The sequence below is a fragment of the Camelus bactrianus genome, chromosome 11 (assembly GCF_048773025.1).
Source record: "Camelus bactrianus isolate YW-2024 breed Bactrian camel chromosome 11, ASM4877302v1, whole genome shotgun sequence".
Lineage (NCBI taxonomy): Eukaryota > Metazoa > Chordata > Mammalia > Artiodactyla > Camelidae > Camelus > Camelus bactrianus.
Window position 1 is genome coordinate 48,505,784 of NC_133549.1, and position 26,050 is coordinate 48,531,833.

Sequence of the window (26,050 nt, forward strand, 5' to 3'; positions counted from 1 at the left end):
CGTGATGGAGTCTGGCCACACCGCATCCCCTGGGAAATAGGGCTGGAAGGACACATGGTGCCAGGTCTCTGACAGGAACGCTAACCTATCATGTCGGCTCCAATGTCAAGATACAAATAGCCATAATGAGGCCATCGACCAAGCTTAGCAAGTCCTGCCCAGTGATGAAATGTGCCTGCACTAGGCAGGGTCTGGAGGTGATTTGGGCCTGACAGCTCAGCCTCCAAACCGCATTTTCCATGTGTCAGGAAAATGAACACCATGTCCACTGCACATGGTTTTAGCAATTAGACCTTTATTAATACCGCAGAGCAGCTGGAACTAGAAATAGTCTCAAGGGCTCAGATTCTTTCAACATAGAAATTTCCAGAGCGGTGGCAGCTGCTGAGGCCAGGTTTATTCATTGTGGGCCAGAATTCTCATACTCTTGACCCCATGTTTTGGGCCTGGACTTTGTGGCTCTGAGAAATATGGCTGCAAAGCCCTGCTCTGGGGAATCAGACCCTCCTTATTAAAGTAAGTCCGCTGCCTCTTTGTCCCCTCCATTGTCAGTGGCTTGGGTTTTAGCAAACTCCCCTTCCTGTGATTGGGGGTTCATTTCTCCCAGGGAGTACTGTATGCATATCTCTCTTACCACGGCCCTCTCCCATATCCTACCAAGCTTTCTCCCTGGTGGGGAGAACGGGTCTAATCCAACAGTCTCCCCAGGGAGACCCCTCCTGTACCTTGTGCCTCCACTTCCCCCAGGCAGGCCCTATGGAACCATTCTGAGTGTTTGCAAGTTCTTCCTTGAGTTCATCTGAGATCTACTCCCTTAATCTGGCCTCTTCAGTTCTATCCCTATTTGTATTCACTGCGTGGAATAAATGACACCTCCTGAGTGTCCAGACCATTCATTCTCCCATGTTGCTCTGAAGAAAGAAGGGAGGGAGTTGTGAAATGAACTCCACCCCCTATCAAAGGACAAAGACAACTTATCCTTCAAGAATGAGGGCTCATGTCACCTCCTCCAGAGAGTATCTCCATTTTATTTATTTATTTTCCCCTCTTCTATGAAGTCCTGTCATGATAAATATAGTCTTCCCTTGATATTCTCAGGGGATTGGTTCCAGGAACCACCCCAACCCCAAACAAAATCTGCAGATGCTCAAGTCCCTTATTTAATATATGGCATGTATTTGCATATAACCTCTAAGTCCGCCTGTATACTTTACTTTAAATCATCTCTAGATTACTTATAACACCTAATACAATGTAAGTGCTGTGTAAATACTTGTAAATACATTTGCTTATTTTATTTATTTATTTATTTTTTAATGGAGGTACTGGGGACTGAACCCAGGACCTCATGCACGCTAGGCATGCGCTCGCTCTACCACTGAGCCATACCCACTCCCTCAGCTGTAAATACAATGTAAATGCTATGTCAAGAGTTGCCAGAGTGGGGAAAAACCTGAGTTTTGCTTTTTGGAACTTTCTGGGTTTTTTTCCTGAATACTTTCGATCTGTGATTGGCTGAAATCTGTGAATGCAGAACCTGCTGGGTTACCCAATCCAAATACTTCAAAAAAGTACAGGAGAGATGCCTGGAATAGATTCTTTTCTCACAGAACTCGGAAGGAACCAACCCCGCCCACACCTTGGTTTCGGCCTTCCAGCCACCAGAAACTGAGAGACCACAAATTTCTGCCATGCAGGCCACTCAGTTTGTGCTGCTTCATTATGGCAGTTCCAGGAAACTACTGTGGGCACACTATGAGATCTTTTGTTTTCTACATTTTTTCCCCTAAAAAATTTATTTTTCACTGAAGATTATAATGTACTAATTTCTGGTGTAAAGCATAAGGATTCAGTCACACACACACACACACATATTCCTTTTCATGTTCTTTTTCATTAAAGGCTATTATAAGATATTGAATATAGTTCCCTTCTCCAAAAATTTTTTAAACAGAAAGAAATAAAAAAGAATAAACCATAAAAAATGGCTTATAGTTTCCCTGCACAGAAAACTCCTACTGTTCATATGTATATAGTATATATTATCTTGTTATACATAACATATAATTTTCTGTTTTATATATAATATATATAATTCCAATATACTATATATAGTATATATACACATGCATCCACACATAAATGACATACATATGCACATGTATGTAATGTATATTCTGAATTACCCAATTCAGATACTTCAAAAAAGTGCAAAAAAAAAAGTTTTCACTCCCTAGTCTCTCTTCCCATGACTGTTAACCACTGTGAACTTTTAACAACCCGAAAATTGTTTACACTAGCACTATATATCGATCTTTTTTTTAAAATTTATGCAGAAAGGATCACATTTCACGTATCCTTCTTCCCTTTGCTGCTTTCTCTAAATGCTATGTTGGAAATTGACTAAGATCATCACACACTGAGTGTCCTCATTTCTTCATGGCTGCACTGTATTCCACCGTGTGGATGTGCACTGATTCCTGTACCCACATCTCCCAGGGGCCTGGATTTTCTGCTCAGCTTGCTAGGGTGGATCAGGAATGTGTCGGAGCACCTTAGGGGCTGGCAGGACAACAGAATGGGAGAGAGAATGGAATTGCGTTGCCTAGAGTGACACAAAGAACTAACTAGAAGTGGTTATAGCTGTTAGGGATGTTAAGACATTTTCTATAATTATGTGACTTTTTTGTTCCCCTGCCAAAATGTAAGGATGTCAACTCTGAAAGGAAAGCATCTCATAGCTGCACATTTACAAAAAAAAAAAAAAAAAAGAACAAAAAATCTTGAAATAGAATTTTCTAACCTGTTTACAGCTCTTCCAAATGAAGAGTTTCAGCAAGTTAAACACATGGTAAATGTGTAAAAATGCAACAAATTCCAAATGGTTTGTAAGAATAATTGATTGACTGGGGGCGGGGCAAGGGGGAATATAAATGTAATAGAATTGAAATAAAAGTTTTGTGTAATTGATAAGTGAGGGTGAGAAGATGAGTATCATGACTTAGCAAAGCTCCAGCGATTGTTCCCATTTGCATCCATGTCTTTGTGAGAGATCCAGATTTTTTGTTTTTGCTATGAGCTGTTACAGCCCCTAAACCAAGCAGCAAAATAAGGCAAACATGTAGCCGGATCTTCCTATTGTTTGATTTCAGAGTATGTTAAATTAAGTGTCAATCAGGATATTTAAAACCAATGAAGCATATTTATCCATATTTAATTCTTTAATGTAAAATCATTATAGCTATTAATTTAGTGAAAGCAAAATTCTTTTTATATTAAGAAAATAAATTCCATTTTTAAATTATTTCTTTCATATATGCAGTCTTTTATGTTTCTATTTTATGTCGTATTTTGTATACACCAGTACATTAATTTATGCATAAATTTATTAATATATAAATATTATATATGTATACATTAATATATTAACTTACTGATTTATTAATATATAAATATTATATATATATACATGTACTAGAGATGTGGACTCAAAATTGGCTTTATTTATACAGATGTGAAATAAAAAATGTTTAGAAAACTATAAATTAAACTGCTAGCTAATGTCTTAATATCAACAATAGAAACATAACTAAATAACTTCAATATGCCAAGGGAAAATAAGTGGCCCTTTAGAATTCTATTCTCAGCTAAACTAAAATTCAAGAGTAGAAGCAAACTAAAGACATCATCAGGCAAGCAAAGACTGAAATAACTGGCTAGTTCACAGGCCCCCCACTGAAAGAATTCTAAAAGCTCTACTCTGGGAGAAGGCATGGGAAGGCAGAAGCAAAGGTGAGTGAAGAGACTGATAAATAAACACATGGGGAAGTCTAAATGGACACTGACCACAAAGCAATATAATTATGATTTGGCTTGGGGTATAGGAACTAAAATGCTAGACAAAACGAGCCTGTAGTACAAGAAAGAATGGTCAGAAATGGACTAAGGTGATGTTCAGGAGGCAGGGAAAGATACTGATTCGCTTTATGTTTCATTATGTCAAAATTCAAATGTAAAGATGGCAGCAAAAACAGGTGTTTCCTGGAAAGCATCCAAGAGCAACAAGGAGAATGAAAAGTAAGATTTGATCTCCAATTTTAGCAAAACAAAGAGACAGCTAAAAGTTGAATCACCAAATAAGTGGAAATATTGTTCCAAAGCAGTGGACCTGGAGCAAGGGGGTATAAGACTGGAAGCATAAAGAGCATCAGTGGCTGCAAATCTCAGGAAAAGTTAGCAAAACCTTCCCAGAGGCAGGATGTAAACCATCCAAGAGCAGTGGGGATGTGGTACAGGCAATGGTGGCTGAATTCCCTGGATCTGATTTAGTTACCAGAGGAAGGAGTGGAAACAGAGAAGGAATCATGATATAGATAGGCCAGGAACTGTCCATCAGAAAGATCAAAACATTCTGAAGTTGTTGACTTTTAAGAAGGTAGTCTCAAAATATATGAACCACATATGACCACAGTTGCAAAAAACCAAGAAATCCACAACCATAAAGAGCTATTTTAAATAATGCTCCAATACCTCAAGCAAAGAAATTAGTAAACTATTAAAGATTTAAACAACACACTTAATAACTTAAACATGACATTTCCTGTATCTAACAATCAGAGACTATACATTGAACTTATTTTTGAATGACCACATACTTGGCCACAAAGCAAGTTTTTAAAAGTAACAAATGAATCAATATCCTATGAACCACATTTCCTTTCAAAATGCTATAAAATTGGAGACAAATTACAAAAGTGTAACTACAAAAAAGGAATCATATGTCTGGAAATTTTAAAACATTTCTTAACTATTAATGGGTGAAAATAGAAATCATAATAGAAAATTTTAAATATCTAGAGCTAAATGACAAGGGAAAAACTGCATATCAAAATTGTGAGATGTAGCTAAAGCAGTACTTCAGAGAGGAAATTACAGATACAAAATACAGGAATTACATACACCTGAAAAGAAGAAAGTTTGAGTATTAATGAACACATTTAATTAAAGAAGTCAGAAAAAAATAACTATGAACTCAAGAAAAGACAAAGGAAAGAAGATAAAGATACGGGCAAAAATTAATGAAATAGAAAACAAACAATGGAGACGGCCAACAAGTAAAAGATCAGTAGAAAAATAAAGATGATACAAATGAATCACCATACTGGGAAGGAATAAGATATGACCATAGATATAATATAAATTTACCAAGTCATGGGCTACTATGTATGACTTTATTGTAATAATATTGATATTTCAGATGAAATGGAAAACACTTCCAGAAAATATCACTCAAGAAGAAATAGAAAAAACTGAATAGACATATGGCCTTTTAAGTATTTAATTGGTAACTTAAAATCTATCCACAAAAAAGATTTGGTACCTCAGGGAATTTTACAGGTAAGTTTTTCCCAACTTTCAAGGAAAATTTAATTCCTATGTTATGCAATCTGTTCCAGAAAAAAGAAAAAGGGGGAACACTTTCTGACTCAATATAATATTATATTATAGTAATATAACTTTGAAAACAGAAACTAGAAGAAACATTACAAAAAAGGAAAATATAAGAGAATTTCATTTATGAAAGCATATATACAATTTTGGAAATAAACATTAGCAAACAGAATCTAGCAGTGTTAAGATAATACATCATAACCACACTGGGTTACTCAAGAAATGAAAGTTTAACAATAGAAAAGCTATTCATGTAATTTGCCAGACACATGAAAAACAAGAAAAAACATGATCACCTCAAAAGATGCAGAAAATTCATTTGATAAAATTCAATTGCCCATCTATAGCCAAAATCTCTTAGCATACCAGGAATAAAAAGAATAACTCCATAAATTTTATCTACTATTAATCTACAGTAGAAGTTATACTCAGTGTTATCTCTATAATAATTCCACTTAGGATCAGGAACAAGACAAGGGCAACTATTCTCAAAAGCTCTTATTCAATATTACTTTGTAAGTCCTATCCATTGAAGTAATGATGATAAGAAGAAATAAAATGAATATTCAAAATGAAAAAATAAGAGCATCACTATTTATGGATTCTATGATTCCCTTTTCAAAAATCCAAGAGAAGAGAAGTAATAGGCAACTATTAAAAGAAATAAGGAAACTAATAAGTTGTCTAATTTAAACTGATTTTTAAAAATGGTTCCTGAACACCTGTAACAAACTGTTAGAAATACAACTTTCAAAATGATACTATTTAAAGTTGTAGCAAGCACTATAAAAACCTGGCAAAAATGTATAAAATCTTTACAGGGAAAAGTATAAATCTATATTAAATAATATAAATGTATCATTTCTCAAGAAGGCCTATGTAGAAAGATATGTCACATTTCTGACTGGGAAGATATTATACAAATATTGATATTATACAAATATTATACAAATGGCAACATTTTGATATTATACAAATGCCAACATTTTCCCATATTAATCTATTTAGATGCACTTCCTTTATCAATCCCTATAGTGTTTTTTATAGGAAAAAACTAGCTAATCCTAGAAAGTTGGAAAGGTCAGAACTAATGAAAGTCAAAACAAATTTGAGCTATAGTCAACAATACTGTATCTTATACTTGAAATTTGCTAAAAGTAAATCTTAAATGTTTCAACACACACACATATAAATGGTAACTATGTGAGGTGATGGATGTGTTAACTAGCATCTCTGTGGTAATCATTTCACAATATATACTTTTTAATTTTATTTATTTATTTTTATTGAAGTATAGTCAATTTACAATGTTGTATTCATTTCTGGTGTACAGCATAATGATTCAGTTATACATACATATTCCTTTTCATATTCTTTTTCATTTCACTATATATACTGATATCAAATCATCATGTTGTACACCTTAAACTTAAAAATGTTATTTGTCAATTATATCTCAGTAAAGCTGAAAAACAACCATATTTGAGGGGACTCACTGTACCAACTACTAAGTACAGCTATCAGTTATAATAATGTGAAAATTGCATTACAGTGCAAGGATAGACAAATGGACCAACAGTTGGGATAGTCAAGGAATGATCCATTTATACATGGGAATTTGTATTTAACAGAAATGGCATTTCAAACACTGAGAAAGGCTGGACTATCCTTATGAGGTTCTGAAACATTTCACTTTCTATTTGGAAAAAGATAAAATTAGATTCCTACTTCACCATATAAGCAAAGCAAAAGTAAATTCCAGATGGACAAAAATTTAAATGTGAAGAGCAAAAATTTAGAATTTTTAGAAAACAATATGGAGAATATCTTGAATGTAGACTCATGAACAGATTTATTAAAGAACAAATACCCACAAATCATAAAAAGATTTATGATTTTGACTACACTAAATTTTGAAAGTTATTTATAACAAAGGATAACATAAACAAAACAAAAAGGCTAGATACAGTTTAGGAGAAGATATTTGCAATTCAAGTAACAATTTCAGAATAAATACAGGACAGCTACAAGTGTATAAGAAAAGGATAAACCAGTGTTTTAATAGGAGCGAAGGATTAGAACTGGCCTCTTTCCCTTTCCCGTGCTCTCTCTCTCTCTCTCACACACACACAACTAGCTAGTAAACATATAAAAAAGCTTAAGTTTATACGTACTTAGGGAAATGTAAATTAAGACAATAAAATGCCTTTTTATATCTATAGATTGGAAAAAATTTAAGTCTCACAAGCAATGGTGAGGATGCAGGAAAATGGGAATTTTTAGTCTGGTAGAAATGTGAATTGGTATAATTACTTGGGAGAACAATCTGTCAGTACTGAGGAAATTTACTACTTAGCAATTCCACTTGTAGGTGTCTGAAGATATTATGTGCATGTGCACAAAGATACATGCACCAGCATGTTCACTGCAACAACAACCACAAAAAAGCAACTAACCGTCTCTCTATAGGGAAATGGACACATTATGGTGCACTAGGCTGCAGTTAGAATAGATGAACTAGCTCTGCGCTGTATCTTTACCACCTGAATCAGTCTCTAAAATATACTGTTGAGTAAGAAAGCAAATTGAAAAGAATATATACAACTTGATGCCATTTAAGTAAAATGATAGCAAATGTTGTCTCGAACGTACAGTATTTAGTGAAAGTAGAGTCATGCGTGCAAATAACACATACCAACTTGAGGCAGAGATACCTCTACAGAGGGAAGAAGGGATAAGAGAGAAGGAGGGGGAAGGGTGGTTAAGCCATTTACATATTTTTTATCTTTTATTACAAGTGATCTAAAGTAAATGGAGCGGGGTGGGGGTACAGCTCGGTGGTAGAGCCTGTGCTTACAATGTGCGAGGTCCTGGGTTCAATTCCCAGTAATTCCATTAAAAACAAAAATAAAGTAAATGGAAAAATGTTAACAGCTATTTAATCTGGCCAGTAGGCATATGGTGGTCTGTTTTATTTTCTGTCCTTTCTGTATGCTTGAAATATTTCTTAATTTAAAAAAATTAAAATGTGAAAACATTTTTAAAAAGCTGAGAATCAAGAGTTCAAGTCTTTTCTCTCTGAATCTTCTTCAGTACAATCCAATACAACGCACATCCCCTGGGCTAGGTAGAGGAAAACCAGCCGTCATAGAGATGCAGTCCCAAATCCAAGGACTACCTGTCCTAACAGGGAGAGCAGTAACAATTATTCCTTATCCTTTTGGGTTATTGTTTGGTACCTGTCATGGAGGAAAACAACTGCAGTTTTTCATTTGAGCTAAATATAAATGCAACAAGGAAAGACCCATGTGAAGGGCTTTCCCAGGGCCACACGTTTGGCTGTCACATCTACAGATGACAGTCACAAGCTCCCTTTGACTGCCAAGATGTCATTAGATGGTGGCATAACCAGGGCTGCTGGGATGCTAGGCCATTTCACAGACTGCAGGTAGCAGAGTTCTTCTGCAGAGGCCATGTTCTCCCAGGATGACCCTGGATAGTTGGTTCACTGGGAGTCAGAGATGAAAAAAAAAAAGAGCTCACTACAGAGACAGTAAAAGGATCAGTGGTGACCAGGGATTTTTTTTTTTTTTTTTTGGAGGGGGCAGGGAAAATAAATAGAGCACAGAGAGGATTTTTAGGGCAATGAAACTACTCTTTATGATACTAGAATGGTGGATACACGTCATTATACATTTGTCCAAACCCAAACCCACAGAATGTACACCATCAAGATTGAACCCTAATGTAAACTATGGACTTTCAGTGATTGTAATGTATCAATGTAGGTTCATTGATTGTAACAAATGTAACACTCTGGAGGGGGATGTTGATAATGGGAGAGGGGTCTTGCATGTGTGGGGATGGGGAGATATGGGAAATCTCTGTACCTTCCTCTCAGTTTTGCTGTGAACCTAAAACTGCTCTAAAAAAATAAAGTCTTTTTTTTTAAAAAAAAGGCTCACAGCCTGGTGGGGAAGAAAAGTATAAGGATCAAGACATATGGTCCATAAAAGACATAGAAACAATATGCTAAAAGAATTAGGGGCAGGGGAAGAAATGAGATTGTAAACAATTTCTTGGAACCAACAGAACTTCAGATCAGCCTTATTTCTGATCAATGACTATGTGAAGATTGCTCTTCAGATCCCTATCTGAAGGGTCATAGGGTCTCATCCTAAGTTGCTATTGACAGAGGACGCTTTCTGGAAGTGACACTGGAATCTGCCGGTTAGGCTTAAGTCACTGTTTCCCTCCTTCCCTTCCCCATTGCTCCCACCTCCAGGCCATGGCATGCCTAGGAAGATTACTTCAGCATAGACCATACAGCCACAGGGGTGGCTGCAGACTCGGAATCTGTGGGGCTAGATGGGTAGGAAGGATGCAAGAGAGAGGGGGAGAGAGAACAAGTTCCAGCAGCAGCAGGTAAGAAGTAAGAATCACTGGTGTTTCATAATAAAGGCCTGAATCAAAAAGTAGGTTTCCCAGTTGAGACCAGCTACTTGGGGCAATGGCAAATGGATCACAAAAAAGAAGATCTGGAGGCTTCCTCACTTCCAGGTAAACATAAAGTACAAATCAAAATCAGAAATTGTGTGTCCCCCAGGGTTTACTCTCTGATCTATGTAGACTAAATAATATCCTGCAAAGACATCCAGGCCTAATCCCCAGGGTCTGCAACAGAGACTTTACTATGGGATTAAATTAGGCTATTATTATTATTATTATTATTTTTATTTTTATTTTTATTTTTATTATTTGAAATGTAGTTGATTTACAGTGCTAGTTTCAGGTATATAGCAAAGCAATTCAGTTATACATATATATATATATATACATACAGGTACTTTCTTCAACTTCTTTTCTATTATGGCCCTTTACAAGGTATTGAATATAGTTCCCTGTGCTATACAGTAGGTCCTTGTTGTTTATCTATTTTATATGTAGTAATATGTAACTGTTAATCCCAAATCTACCCCCTTTTCCCCTTGGTAACCACAGTTTGTTTTCTATGTGAGTTTTTGTTTGTTTGCTTGTTTTTTTGTTGTTGTTGTTGTTGTTTTTAGATTCCACATATAAGCAACATCATATATTTGTCTTTCTGTGTCTCACTCACTTCACTTTTAGGCGCTTGATGGGGAGATTATTTTGGGATTGTCCAGCTGGGCCCTAAATGCAATCACAAGTGTCCTTATAAGAGGGAAGCAGAGGGGGATGTGACACAGAATAAGAAGGAACATGACCACTGCAGCAAGATGCTCTGTGGCTGGCTTTGAAATGGAGGAAGGGTCCTTAAATCAAGGAATGCAAAGAATTCAGCTCTAGAAAAAAAGGCAAGTAACAGATTCTCCCTTAGAGCTTCCATAGGAAGCTTCTCAGCCCTGCCAACAACCCAATGTTGGCCCAGTGAAACTGGTTTCCAGCTTCTGACCCACCAAGTTCATTGTAAATTGTTGCAGCAGAAAGGACACTAATGCAGATTTCTTTGGTTGTCTTGATAAAAGAAGACTTCTAGGCATTTTGATATGGAGAGGTTGATGGCCATTGGTTGACAAGAGTCAAGATTCTGGTCCTAGAGAAGGCAAGGGGCAAGGGAGTGATAACCTGGGACAAAGATTTCCATGCAGGTGGTTAACCGGGAGTGATCTGGGGAACACCACTGTGCAGAGGTGAGGAAAGCAGGCCTGGGCAGAGGGTGAAACGGTACTTTGAGACAGTAGCACAGAGGCCCCAGCCAATCCCTCAGGGAGCTCTGGAGTTAGGGTGGTCCGGCAAATGTGGCCCAAATTGAGCAAAGAGACCAATCCTTGGTACCTCTAACAATGACCAGTCATCAGATGCATGCTATTCCCAGGGAAGGGGTTGTCACCTTGAGCAATTATTAAAAGGTCATCCCTTGGGGAAGGACTCAGCTCCACGCCATCTGCAGACAACACTCCTGGCTCCTAGGAGAGTACGTGCTTTGGTCCTGAGGTGGGAGTCAGAGCAGCACACAGCATCTCTTGCACCATGGAAGCAGCCTCCAACACAATTTTATCTGACTAAGACCCTGGTACAGAGATGGATGGGAAAGTTTCCTATTGACTCTGGTCTCAAACCAATCTTTCAGAGACCCAGTCCAAGTTCTGAGTCTGTGCGATTCTTTGGGAAGCTTGCTGAAAGCGGCTCAGGGACACTTTGAGCAAAGAGCCTGACATAACTCTAAGTGGTTTGGTCTTGGACTGAGGTTTCAAAATAAACCTCCCCATGAATATTTGGAAAGCCTTCTGAGAAAGCCCCTGAATAAATACCATAACCCCTTGTACCATTGGTCAGAATTGTTTTGGCTTGGTTTTCTGGGACTCACAGTGTGCCCTGGCTGATAAATGAAGCCATGTGGAAAGCTCAGGGAACCCAGGGCCAAACCCTGTCCCCGCCATCACACCACACCAGGCACCAGCCAATGCTGGCTCCAGACTCCAATACCCAGGCTCTAGGGCAAAGCCAAGTTGAAGTTGATTTCCAGGGAGCCTGCCCTCTGGAGAGACCCACTGTCAGAACAACCTTAAACAAGCCACAGGCCTTTGATTCCAGCTTTTGTTGCTCTAAATCCTGCTAACAGGCCTTACTGCACTCATCTGCTTAAGTACTGCCCGGAGCATAATTTAGTGGTACTTTACTGGCTGGGAACCATCAGGGGCTCAGAGGCATCACTCTGAAGTGACTGTGGTGTCTAAAGGTCTGGGGTCTTCTCTGTCTTCTGACACTTCTTAACAATGTGGCCTTGGTAGAGGCACTGCTCTCTGGACCTGCTTTCCTCCTCTGTAGAATGGGTGGCACAAAATTATCACTAAGTTCCTGTCCTGTCTTCATGCTCGGGGACTATCTCGTCCTCTGGGTGTGAAGGTTGCAGAGAATGACATGCATTTGTACAGATGCTGGCACATCCTAAAATCTGCAAATTTGGGAGCAAATTCCTGCCATCAGATGTCTTTCAAATGGATGAACATATGAATAAATCATGCTTACTTACATTGGCTGCTTCTGCTCAAAACCGGCAGCTTGGTATTCACTTACATCACCAAAATGGACCCCTTTCATCAGCCTGTAAATTTTCCAGGGCCTTGTGCATGAGCGGCCACTACATTTTTTTTTTTCAATCCACAAGATAATTTTAGGAGTTTAGTGGAGTGGCTGAACAGAGAGCCAGCTAACTTATTTGTCAGAATGTTTGCATTGCAATCTGTGCCAATGACTCACCTTGTGACATTGGCAAGCCATTTAATCCCACTGAGCTGCTGAGAGGGATGCCAGTCAAGGTCAACCCTGCCTCCCTCACATGGTAACTGCAAAGATCAAATGAAATGGAGCTTGTGAGAGGACTCTGGGACCTGTAAAGCTTATCAACATGTAAGCAATTATTATTATTCCATTAACACCTTCAAAGCCACACAAGGGGAATCTATTCCATCAGTTGCCTTTGCTTGGGATAAGCCTTTCCTTCTCAAAGGAGAGGTTTTCAGGTAGTGTTGTCAGAATACAAACAGAGTGAGTACAAAGGTTTATTTTGCCAGCTTCTGAAGTTCCCAAGAGAATGATTCCCAGCAGTACAAGTTGCTAAAATAGTTTGTGAGGTCACCTGCTCTTAGCAACCAAGATTGGTAGAGAAGGAACGAGCCTGAATCCACCCAGAGGATTAATGCTCACGCCAGGCTGTACAACTGTCTGGGCAATTGCTTATGCAGCCTGCAGCGCCCTGAGCTGCCGCTTCTGCATTAGAAGAGGCAGTTCTGTTAGTGCCTTCAGAGCTCACATTAGTCACGTGGCTCTTCTGGCTATGAGGATGACTGCACATGTGACTCCAATCACAATACAAAAATCATCACCCTTAAGATTTCAGTGTGCAAACCTGATTCCTTCCAGTTTGCAGCAAGATCACAGAGCAACACCTCACCCACTCTCTTCCCCCAATTTGGACTCTGAGAAAAGCCCTACAAATGAAAAGACAACTCCGCCAAAAGGTATCTTTGCTGTAAAGGCAGTGTGTTTCTGTTGCTAGATCTGAAAATATCCTGAATTCATCTGCCCTTCAACAAGATTATTGAGAAAACATCCCAGCAAACCAACTGAGAGCCGACTTCCTGGTCTTGCTCCAAGCCTACAAGAGCCTAGATAAAGCAGCAGTGAAGGAAACGCAGACATGCCACGATGAGAAGGACTTACAGAAGCTCTGCTTTTATTTACTCATTTACTGAGTCTCTATTTTCCTCTCTCCACTCTTGGGAAACACTAATGCTTGGTGCTGGCATCTGGGTGAGAACAGGCAGGGCAGGTCTGGAGTGGGCCAGGCTGAGGGCTAGGCAAAGTCAGCACAGATTGACAGGCGGCCTTGTGCACAGCCAGAGAAAACTGTGGGGGATGGGATCTGTTGTTATAGCAACCAGAGTCTTCCTAGGTGCACATGGGTAGGGGCAACAGGTCTTTGGGAACACACAGCAGACAGTAAGATCTGGAGGAGTGCTGTGGGACACAGCACAGGCTGACAGGCAGACCCACACACAGTGCAGCTGAGCGCAACAGCCAAGCAGAGAGCAGGGGCTGGCGCTCTTCTGCCTGGAGCTGAAGCCCCGTCTTTCTTCCTTCAGGCAGACATCAGCTGGCAGGTGCACTCTGCTTTTTCCTCAGTGAGGCAGAACTTTGCGAGTGCTTGTGATTACAGAGCCAGCACGGGTTAGGGCTTCTGGGAAGTTCTTAACGACCCTAATGTCAGTTACCTGTGGGTTTTTATTTCTCATCAGCCAATTAACTAGAGTTTCATATGATGTAAGGTAAAACGTGGATCCACTTGAGTTGCCTTCTTCTGTCTTGCCCTGAATTTCACAAACAAGCAAACACACACGTGCACAGACACGGAGTAACTAATACACACAACAACCCAGACACACACTCTAACACAGACATAGTCTCATAAGCCCACCCTCATGGGCCCTCTCGCATAGACACTCACATTTCTAAGGTTAGAGAAGGCTTATACTTCAGAGACTAGAGCTTAGCTGTGTTTTTAAACATCCCCCTGGCAAAGGGATGTGCGTTTCAGAGCAGAGTGGTTGCCAAGCTCACAGGAATTTGGGTTTCAAGTCATGAAGCTCCAGCTCTTTTTAAAATAGCTGAGATGCTTTGGTTATGGTTGTTTGTTTTTTAACTTCCCTGCGATTTGTTTTGGTGTGTGGTTTTAAAATAGCCCTGCCAGGGACCCTGTGGTTGATACTCACTCACTTACAAGTTTCTCCAGGATATGAGTGAAGTGGGTAGCACTCCAGACAGGAATAAGTCTGCCCAGGGTGGCCATCCTGAAGGTGAACCCTTCCTGCTCAGTGCCCTGGACCAAGAATCTTGACTTCAGTTGTAAGTAAGACTCTCCCTGCCCAGCCACCTCATTAGAAATATCCCCTAGGGTTATTTATCCCATGACTTTATAAAGACAGCAAAAATGGCAAACTGAGAATCATTGACTCTAAATATGAAATGAGAATTATGTGCAGTTCATTACACAGCCCCAAAGCCATCAGTAAGAGACAGCCTAGTTCTGGAATCCATTTCCCCATCCTTTTTATCAAAGATTTGTCTATGGACAAATTTCTCTAGCCAATCCTGATCAGGTCTTTTTTTTCTTTCACTGTCCCAGTTCTCATCTGCATCCTTCACCATTTATGTTCTGAGCCTGTTTATGTTGATGGAGCAGAGAGATGGCTGTGTGTTCACCCAAACCCTTCTTTTTCCTCCTGAGCAGAGTGGAAAGCTCACGTCCCAGCCTCCAGAGCCATGAGAACCACTCACTGAGCCCCGGCCAATGGAATGTGGTGGAGGTGGTGGACAGGACTTCGCTGATTGCAGGGAGTGTGGTCCCCCTTCCCGTTCTCCCATACAACCACTACCTCATTGTGACACAGGTGAGACACAAACCTTTCTTGTGTTACTCCAGTGAGATCTGAGGACTGCACTCAGACTCTTTCATAGACCAAGATTAGAAATACTAACTCTGAAGAATTCTTGGTTACTCTCTCTACAATGGCTTAAAGTTTAGACCATGTGAATTTCTAGTGGACTGTATATACACACCCCAAGTTACTCCCATCAGTACCAATGCCTATTGTCTGGTGGCCCCAGAATGGCTTCTCAGTATGCAATGCTTTGTTCTTTTCTGTGCCACCCTGAGTTGCTGTGCATGAGAAGGGTTTTAAATAGTTCAGAGCATTTTGGTGTACACAATGTGAAAAGTGTTCCCTGTGTTTGAAATTCATTCCCTTCCTGTTCCTTCTGGGTAGCAGTATCAGCCAAAGCTCAGACTTACCTGTTCCCATCTTGGCCTGTGAGCCACACAAGACTGTAGGCAAGCTTGGAAGACAGAGGCCCTTCTGGGTCTCCCTTGTTTGAGGATATCTTTTATCCCTAAGACATCGTCTCTGTTCATCTTCAGCATCTGAGAAGCAACAGGGCAAAGTTATAAACAGTGAGGCAGTCACTGGATGTCCATAAACTGAGATCTCTCCTGTGCCCAGTAGGTTATGAAACAGTTCATTTATTTTTGAGAACTGAAGAGATAGGACAATATAGATTATGAGAAAGAGCACAAAATTAGATTATTGACCTGGATCTTAATCCAGACTCTTCCACTAATTTGCCTGGTGACATCGAACAAGTTACAACTTCTCTTGGCCTCCGCTATTTTGTTTCCTTATCTATCATAGCTGGTAATATCACCTTCTCAGGCTAACCTGATGGGTGCTTGAATTGTTACAGAACCAAACAGATCATATGTACAGACACATGAGGAAGTTACATTGGGAAAAATGTGAGGAATTATTTAAAGAAAACTCATGTACAGTCAGGTTGTTACATGTTATAGACTGACCAGACCTCTGACAGAAAGAGCTGCTCTTTGAAAATGGACATTATTTTCTCGGGGTTCATTTGATGCTTTTTCCCACTTTAGTACATGTATAAAAGTGGGTGCAGTGGTTTACGAATGGGATACATACCACCACTTTTCTGGTTAGCTTGTCAGAATAGAGGTCTTACTCCATTCCAGTGTCACTCAAGAGTGTCAGAGTTATGTGTGCCTAAGTTGAAAACTATTAAAACCATGGCTAGACAATTCCATGTCTGGGAGTCTCCCCTATGAGTAGATGGATGTGAGAAACGATATTAGAGGCTATTCAGTGTTTGGAATAGAAGAGAGTAGAAGCATCTAGATTTTTACCATAATGGAGGATTGGTTAAAACAACTGTGGACCATCCATGCATTGGCAAAATAGATAGCTATGAATGCTGGAACTCTGATACACTGACAGGGAACACTTCCCAGGAAATTTCATTAATCTAAAAAAGCAAATTGCAGAACAGTGTGTAAAATTTGATGCCATTTGTGTCAAAAATCTTTTTTTAAGTATTTGCTTGTGTATACATAAAATATCTCTGAAAGAATACCAGAATGCTGGTAGAAGTATTAATCTCTGGAGAAGGAAATGTATTGGCTAGGACAGATGGTAGAGGTACCATTTTTGTTTTTTAAACTTAAAACCATGTGAATATATTAACTGCTCAAAACAAAGCAAGACAAACCCCAAAACAAGATTAGATTCAGTTCGTTTGTTTGTTTGATAGTTATAGTAAAACATAACTAAAATTTATCATTTTAACCATTTTTAAGGGTATGGTTTAGTGGCATTAAATATATTCTTGGTGCTCTGGAACCGTCATCATCATCCATGCCCAGAACTTGTGTTCCTTCCCCAGGAGGGAAAAGCATCAGGGGAAGGCTCCTCAGCTCTTCGCTTTCCCTCCCCAAGGGTAGGTGAATGACTAAGCTAATTGATGAGTTGGGAGAAGACTGAAATCCAGCCTTTTCTGGGTATTCTCTTTCAGAGTACACTGCCTCAGGACACACATTTTCTGCTCTTCCAATCAGTAAACTCACTTAGGCAGACCCTGCCCCTGCACAAGAAAGCCTGTGGTTCTGGGAGAGTGAGGGACTAAGGAAGAAGGGGTAGGAAGCTTGTTTGGGTGAGACTCAGAAAGGTATGCCTTAACTTGTCCAAGACTGATTCATATCCATCAGCCTTCTAGAAAAGGAGATGACTACAAAGATCCAAGGAAGAAAGTTACAGTTCAGGGTTGAAGGTGGCCAAGCCCAGTTAATCTCTTGGTTTGGATCCAGCTCTTTGAGCAGGCCAGAGAAAGGTGGTACTTCCCCAGTCATGAGTACTGGGATAAGCCTTGCTGCTAGGTTGCCAGAGTATACATCTGCAGAGGCAAGGCTTGGACACCCCCACTCCAATTATACAAGGGGAGGGACCAGTGATCCCCCACCCCAAACCCTGATTCAGTAGGAGAGGGCTGGAGCCAAGGTTCTACCACGCTACAACCTTGTGTTGTACTCTGACCACTAATTACTCCAGGGTAGGGCCTGGTGTTTCTTTAATAACATAGCTTTAAAACTTCACAGCCCAAGAGTCGGGGTCCATTTCCTGGAATCTGATGTCTTGCTCCACTGATCACCGTGGGACTCACACATGTTTTACTGTTTCTGTCTCAGTGTTTTCCCCAAGGAACACTGCCCTAGCAGAGCTGGTGTGTCTGCTGCCTGGTCATTTGCCATGTTTGTATGCAATGTCCAAGCCAGTGATAGTGATAATAAGGCTGATAATTTCATATGTGTAGACCCCTGTGCCTAAATATCCATTCCAAATTTGGAAGGGGGATAAGGGATTGCTTTATCATGACCTATTTGAGTTCCAACAATTTTTATTAAATTGCTCAACTGTGACTTTGGCCACATTTGGTCCTGTAGAGTTTCTCCCAGTTATTTCGGAGAATCCCTTATGGGGTGTCTAATGTCTCACGTCTGATAACAGTATTTCCTTGCAAAGCCACCATGCCACCACCACTGCTGCCCATGGTCTTGGGGGACCACTGCTCTGTGGTGCATGGCGGTTTGTTTAATGCCTCTACCATACTGGCCTGTGGGAGGGGCTCTGCACAGTCTTTTCTCACTGGCACCCAAACATGTCCCAGTGGGTTCTTCTTTCGGGCTTAGTTTTTTGTTTTTGTTTTTTAATATACTGAAGGATACTTAGTTACAATGTGTCAATTTCTGGTGTACAGCATAATGCTTCAGTCATACATATACATATATTCCTTTTCATATTCTTTTTCATTATAGGTTACTACAAGATATTGAATAACGTTGCCTGTGCTATATAGAAGAAATTTGTTTTGAACTTAGATTGAACTTGACTCAAAGTTCAGGGAAGCACAGGAAGAGAACTTAGAGCTGTATAAGATATGGTTTCTCTGAATCTACAGGCTGACATACTGACTCAACAGTTGCTTAAATGTTGACCTGCTTACAAAGAAGTCACCCATACCCATCCCTGGAAGGACTCAGAGCATGGCCAGGTCCATCACCTGAGGCCCAGCAAAAGAAAGGCATTTCTCCTCTACTCCAGTCTGAGGTCAACCTTCTCAATCTTTATATCCTATTCTAGGGTCTACTTCCCAGTGTGATGGACAACAGTGATGTTCACTCCTTTAGAGAGAAAACACCGCCCCCCTCTGCAGGGGTACTTCCTGGCAACCACGTCATAACACAACAGTGTTCCATGGTACTTTCTGGGCTAATCAGTCTTCATTAGGGCAGGATATCAGAAGTTCAGTCCAGGTTGAATCCTGCCAAATCCAAACCAGTCCCCTTGGTAAGGTGAAGTCATTTTCAATTCACCATCCCCACCATTTTGCCTTCTGGCCTCCTATGAACATCGACTGAACAAGAACACACTCCTCCAAGCAGAATACATTCATCGGCCAGCGGGTGTAAGAAAACATTTTTCTAAGGGAAACACATCTGCACAGATGCAAGTCTTTCTGCACCATCAGTTGGAACCTGTTCCCTTATCTTACAGAGGAGCTTAGCCTCTGGATTTAATAACATATTCATTTGAAAAAGCCACATTTATTTTACATTTTTGTAGTATAAAGACTCATTCAGATGGTTTCCCCCAAAACGGAAGTCTGTACATTTTGAGTAACATAAAACTACTTGCGGCTTTAAAATTTTAGTTTTTCCAGGTTATAGCCAAAGTTTCAAATCAAAGTCTCAGCCTGGGCACCACATACATGCTAATTTCAGTTGGAATCCAAACTCCTTAGCACAATCTTTAAGGCATAACACACTTGGGCCTGTCTTATGAACATGTACAAATGTATCTCCCCATCGTCTCAAACCTGCCTGTCTCTGCTCAAATCGGGAGAAGTCTTCCCAGAAGAAGCTACACTTGCAGCTTTCCTCCCGCCACACCCAGGTCTAGTCTTCTGATCTTCCAAATCCCCTGCCCCCCCGCCCATTTGATGAAGTTTTTTACCTCTTCTGATGACACTCACTTCTCCCTTTGGATTTCTCCACGGCTCCTCTCCTTCATCCAGCCACCCACCCACCCAACAAGAGTTCATCAGGGGCCTGCCTTGTGCGAGACACCATGTGGGTTCTATGGGACTTCTGAAAATGGGTAACACCTGGGGCTTCCCTCAAAGAGTTTTACAATTTGGTAGAAAAATATACAAATGGCAAAGTTCTGTTACTTTTCTACTAGAGAACTATTTACATTTCTTTTCTCACCTCAAAACTGCAATACTCTTTCTCTTGTCCCTCCTCTCCAATAGTCAGAATAGTCATGCTGGACAACAACATTGTTTACTCATTCTGCAGTTGATGCAGATTTGGTGCTGTTATTTTTTTTTTCTTCCAGTTCTTAGTCATTTAAAATAAAGCTGCTATTAAACAACTACATATAAAATAGATAAATAACAAGGTCCTACTATATAGCACACGGAACTATATTCAATACCTTTTAATAACCTATAATGAAAAAATATGAAAAATAATATATATGTATATATGTATGTGTATAAATGAATCACTATGCTGTACATCAGAAATTAACACAACCTGTAAATTGTAAACCTATACTTCAATTTAAAAAAAAACCTTGAAAAAAAGCTGCTATAAACATAAAAATAATTTTAAAAAACAGAACAGTCATTTCCTGATTCTAAACTCGCTGCATGCTGTATACAGATGATAGATGGAATCAGATGAGGACTACCTCATGCTCCCAACACCAAACCCACCTGCCTGCCTGCACTGGTGACCCCATTCTCTACCATCCCTCTTTCCTTGCTCTTAAGGGAAATGCTTCCATTTGGACCCCAGATTCCTCTACAATCATCCCCATTCTTTCCTGCATCATCAATTTTCCTCTCTATTGGCTCACTCACATCCACTCATCAATATGCATTTTTGTGTGTGGATATCACACATTAAAAAAAATCCAAACACACTCCCTTGTGCCCACACCCTCCTCCAGCTACTGCTGCCTTTTTCTGCTCCCTGTCACAGCCGTCCTCTTCAAGAGGGATGTCTACATGTGCTGTCACTGCTTCCTCACCAGCCACACTCTCCCAAACGCTTCTCAAACCCAGCTGTGCTTCACCCACCACTCTAAGGAAATGGCTCTTGTCAGAGTCACTGATAGCCAAGGCCCTTGGCCAGCTCTGTCTTCGTCTTTCTCGGCCTCGCAGCAGAGTTTGGCCTGACTGACTCCCCTCTTCCATGGAGTCCTTTCCCCCGGGCCCCTGGGACACCCGCTTTCCTGGCTCCCTCCATGTCACTGGCTGCTGCTGCTGAGGCTCTGCCATTTACAGCAACACAGATGGACCTGGAGATCGTCACACTAAGTGAAGCAAGTCAAAAACAAATACTATATGATATCACTTACATGTGGAATCTAAAAAATTGATACAAATGAACTTATTTACAAAACAGAAAGAGACTCACAGACATAGAAAACAAACCTATGGTTACCAGGGGTAAGGAGGGTGGGGAGGGATAAACTGGGAGTTCGGGATTTGCAGATACAAACTACTGTGTATAAAGTAGATAAACAAGGTCCTACTGTATAGCACCAGGAACTACATCTAATACCTTGTAATGGCCTATAATGAAAAAGAATATGAAAAGGAATATATATATATCTGAATCACTATGCTGTACACCAGAAACTAACACAACACTGTAAACCGACCATACTTCAAGAAAAATTAATTAACTAATTAAAATAAAATCAGCCAGAATGCCTGCCTGGTGCAAATAAAAAACATAAACAAACAAATAAATTTCCAATGTTAATGAGCTCAGAACCCTTTCAGGAACCCACTTCTCTTCCTTCTCTATCAACTCCTTCCCTGGGTAATTTTACAGATCTTGGGCTTCAAACACCAACCATGCGTGGGTTACACTCAGACTTACGTCTCCAACCCAGAACTCGTGAGTCCCAGACTTATTTATCCACCTGCCTAGATTTCACTTGGATGTCTAACAGTCATTTCTTACTTAATCTAGCTGCACTTCCTTAAAAAAAAAAAACTAAAAAAACCCCACAGAAGTGTTGATAACCCCCAACACACCACATCCCCCCAAACAACAACAGTCTTCTCTCCCTGCCAAGCCTCCCCTACCCTATAAATGATGTCACTAGCCAGGGGCAGGTCCAGGTTCTGTGAGCCTAAAGCTGAAACAATTTGCAGAGCCCTCTTCAACACAAAGAATACGAAATCAAAATACAAATTTAATATGAAAATAAATACTCATTTAGGCTGAGAAATCACGATGAATTGCAGATTTTAAAAGACTGACAAATACCATGATCATCACAAAATCAAGCATGATAATGTAGAATTTTATTAATTATCTGCCTGACACACCTCTGTAATACTTTTTCCCCTACATTTTGGCTGTGTGCTTTGACTGCCTCTTTGTAGAACAAGACTTTTGTGCTATTCTCTATAGCGAGAGAGATTAGATCATTTCTCTTGCTAGGTTAATCAAAATTTGTTTTTTTAAATTATGGATAGTTCGGAAACATTTTAGCATCACAAATCTTTATGGGTAGAAGTTAAAGAAAATTCACTTACAACTTGATAGGCATATACTTTGGACTAACCAGAACTGTGGCAATAAGAATTCCCTTGTGAAAATAGGCTTCATTTTGAGGGATTTTATTTTCACAGCCTGGTACATGTATAGAGGTTTGGAGCAACGATCCATGAGTGGGGTCCCTATCATTGCTTATCCAGGTAGATTTTCAGACTGGAGTTCTTGGTCACTTAATGCCATGAACCAAAGAGCTGCTCAGTACTTCTGGGTTCAAATTTTCTGAAGTTGAAATATGTCATGGACATAGTTAAGCAACCCCACTTCTAGAATTTACCCTACAGGGAGATTCTTTCTTTTCCTTTCTTTACACTCTATAGCCAATCCTTCAGTCATTCCTATAGGCGTTTTCTACAAATTATCCCCCCAGTTCCACCCCTCCTTCAGCTCCACTGTTCCTCCCCTGTCCTGAGCTACTGTCCCTGCCCTCAGGGACAACTGCATTAGTCTATGGCATTGCTGCTTGCTGGCTTTAGTAGTACTTCCCTGTCATCCACCACCCCGTCTCCCAGCATCCAGAATGATCTTTCTAAAGCACAACTCAGCTCCTGTCACTGTCCTGGTTAAAACTTCAAATGGCTTTGGATTGCACTGAAAATAATACTCAGTCCCTCAGGGCCCCACACAATCCAGGCCCGCCCACTTCTCTGGCCCCTCCCATCACTCCTCTGCGGCCCCCGGTTCTCTGGCCACACTGGCCTTCTTCTTGATACTCAAACACGCCAAGCTTACTCTCAGCGGGGCCTCTGTACTTGCTGTTCCTCCAGGTTAGAATGAATTTCCCAGCTCTGCAAGCTGCCTGGCTCATCCTTGGCCTCAAGTCCAATGGCACCCATCACAGGGGCTCTTCCATCCTCTTAGCTCACATAGCAGTCTCCCTCCAGGATGTTACCATTTGCAGCTTCTTTATAGCACTTTTTAGTACCAGAAAACATCACAGTTCATATATTTTTATAAAATCTTTCCTTCTTTACTAGAACATAGCCCTCAAACTGAGATGCACATTTTATTTCTTATGTTTAGTAAGTATCTTTCTAAGGGTATGACGGTATAAAGAGAGAGTTTTAAGGGAGTCTTTTTCCAGAGCCTCATTTCCACGACTGTTGACCTGCAGAGGTGACGTGCTGTCCTCCTTTCCCTACTCCCCATCACAACTGTGCTGCTCTGCTGTACATGCCACTCATCCATCCTGAATTTCACAACAGGTATAGAAGTCTAGGGCTTGAAAAAAAAGGGCAAATGAAACTAATAGTTTTGAGAAAGTAAATTACTTTAATGATAGGATTTCAAAAATCATTTTCTAAGTATTATGATGTCTAATGCTTTGCTTTCAGCAAAATTAAACGAGGGCCAAGTCATTTTTTCAAAGATCACTAAAAAGTATTTTACATGGATCACTGTGCGATTTTCTAAATATAACTTAGGAGAAAAAATATACAAGAATCATATGCATATGAATATGTAACATATTATATATTAATTATATAATAATTACATTAATTATGTTATTAATTATGTTATATAATTCTTAGACAATTATAAGAAATATAAGAACTTAGAATCTAAGAATACATATAAATAAATATAAGAATATAACTTAGAATTAAATTGAGTTGAATTGAGAAAACAAAATTTTTTCCATTCCCATCTAGTTATGTGAACCAGGTTGATTAATGCTTATGCTATAAAAAAACAAAAATAAGAAATAGAATTGATACTGAATCCTGTATCATTCTAGCACTAAGTAATATTCACCCATGAATATGTGAACTAACTGAAAACACCAGTCCCATCTATCTTAAGAGGAAACTATTTGGTACAATTTTATTTCTTATGTTGAGTAAGTGTTATAATCTATAATATAGTTATGTTGTTTTGATCAATCATGTATTAATATCTATTGTGATGTTAACTGAATCCAGATGAAAATTTTAACAGTAAACTTCATAATGACAAGAATAAAAAGAATTAATTTTGATTTACAATAGAGTATTTGTTCAAGATAAACATCAATAAAAGACTGTCCAATATAAAAATATGTTACATTCGAATGAAATTCTATGGAAGAAATGGAATGGAAATACAAATCAAGAAACAAAAGAAATACATTAAAATCTATGCCTACTAGAGATGAACTTGTTCATACATTTAAAAACTGGATAATGGCCGTATAAATAAAAAGAGTTGGTTGGACATACAAAATGCTAGACACCTAGCTTCCAAGATCATTTCTAGACGGTGAAGGGTTACTAGGGATTTTATCGACTTTTCCATCTCAACAGAGACAGAAAACCTTTATTAGTTATACTTCTAGGGTGCAATTATACATTCAACTCACATGTGTTTAGAAACACTTCTGCCATCAAGCAGGGGCTGCCTGACTGCCTTTTAACACCACAGTGCTGGCCACACAGTGCTGAAATTCATTAGATTACAAAACAACAAGAAATCTCGTGTTTCTGATGGATTGCAGGCACGCGGGCTCCTTTAAATCAGGAGGGCTCCCTTCTAGGAAACCTAGAAAGGAAGCCCAGTTCTCATGGCCCACTCTCCTCCTAAAGAAGACAAAGATAACCATTCTCTTCTTTGCGTATGACATTGTTTTATGGGAAAACAGTACAAATGGCTTTAATAGACAGTGATTCATCCATCTAATTACCAGAGAATGTAAGACATAGATCAGCTTCCCATAGCAAAAGAACTGTAACTGGTTTACGCCCCCAAACCACTCCATCACCTAGAGGCACCATCTGCAGCTTGTTCCCCTTGGAGGAGTCACTCTGACTAAGCCAGGTTAGCAAAGAGCCACACACAAGACTGACATCACTTCCCCGACTTTAAAGCTGTCCTCAGTGAACTGTACTTTCATGTCATGTTATCAATCCACTCTGTGCAGGATGTCCTAAGAAACAGTCCTAGGAAAGTCATTATTAACTCATCGTTGTATTTATTGTAGGAATACTGAGAGTGTGATTCACTGTTTCACACAGTATTTCTATCAGGAGCCCAAGGGGGAAATTCCTTTAAGTTTTGATAATCGGGAATAGTAAAATTTCTGCTGAGCATTTGCACAGTTTTCTTCTTCTGGGTCCTCTAGTTCACATTACTGAGCAGGTTCACCCTGTGCTGGCGGCTCTGGAGTTTGACTTGAGTTTGTGGGGCAGTGACAGCAAGGACACTGGATTCATGGCAAGCATTTTGTGGGTATGTGTGCTCACCTTGCTACTGGTCTCATTTTTTTTCCTCTATGCTAATTTTTCTCTCTATGAACTTCTCTACTGAATTAACCATGACCCTCAGATGAGAGTGACTAGAAACTCAACTCAATTAAGAAAAAAAGGGAGTATACTAGGTCTACTAAGAAAACCCATAAGTTGGTCTAGCTTCAGCCATGGCTAGACCCAAGAATTAAAACATTCCCATCAGCATGCAGTCTGTTTCCCTCCGTCTCTTGGCTGTGTTCTTTTCTATGTGGCCTCCATTCTCAGGCTTCTGCCGCCCCACATGGTGGCTTCTGGCAGCACCAGACTCATATCATCCTACAGACAGCAGTGTCAGTGGAAGAAGAGATTC

General features: G+C 39.9%; 1 protein-coding gene and 1 long non-coding RNA gene across 2 annotated transcripts in view; one reads left to right on the plus strand and one right to left on the minus strand.

Annotated features, from left to right (window-relative positions):
* Positions 1–26,050, minus strand: part of PCGF5 (polycomb group ring finger 5) — a 284,658-nt gene that overhangs the window by 242,844 nt on the left and 15,764 nt on the right. The window contains exon 2 of the mRNA XM_074373970.1: positions 15,782–15,910. The gene's annotated coding sequence lies outside the window, so the exon portion shown is untranslated. The remainder of the gene's footprint in view (positions 1–15,781; positions 15,911–26,050) is intronic.
* Positions 1–26,050, plus strand: part of LOC123613134 (uncharacterized) — a 41,451-nt gene that overhangs the window by 7,965 nt on the left and 7,436 nt on the right. Inside the window, exon 2 of the long non-coding RNA XR_006720491.2 lies at positions 15,221–15,380. This is a non-coding gene — a long non-coding RNA (uncharacterized LOC123613134). The remainder of the gene's footprint in view (positions 1–15,220; positions 15,381–26,050) is intronic.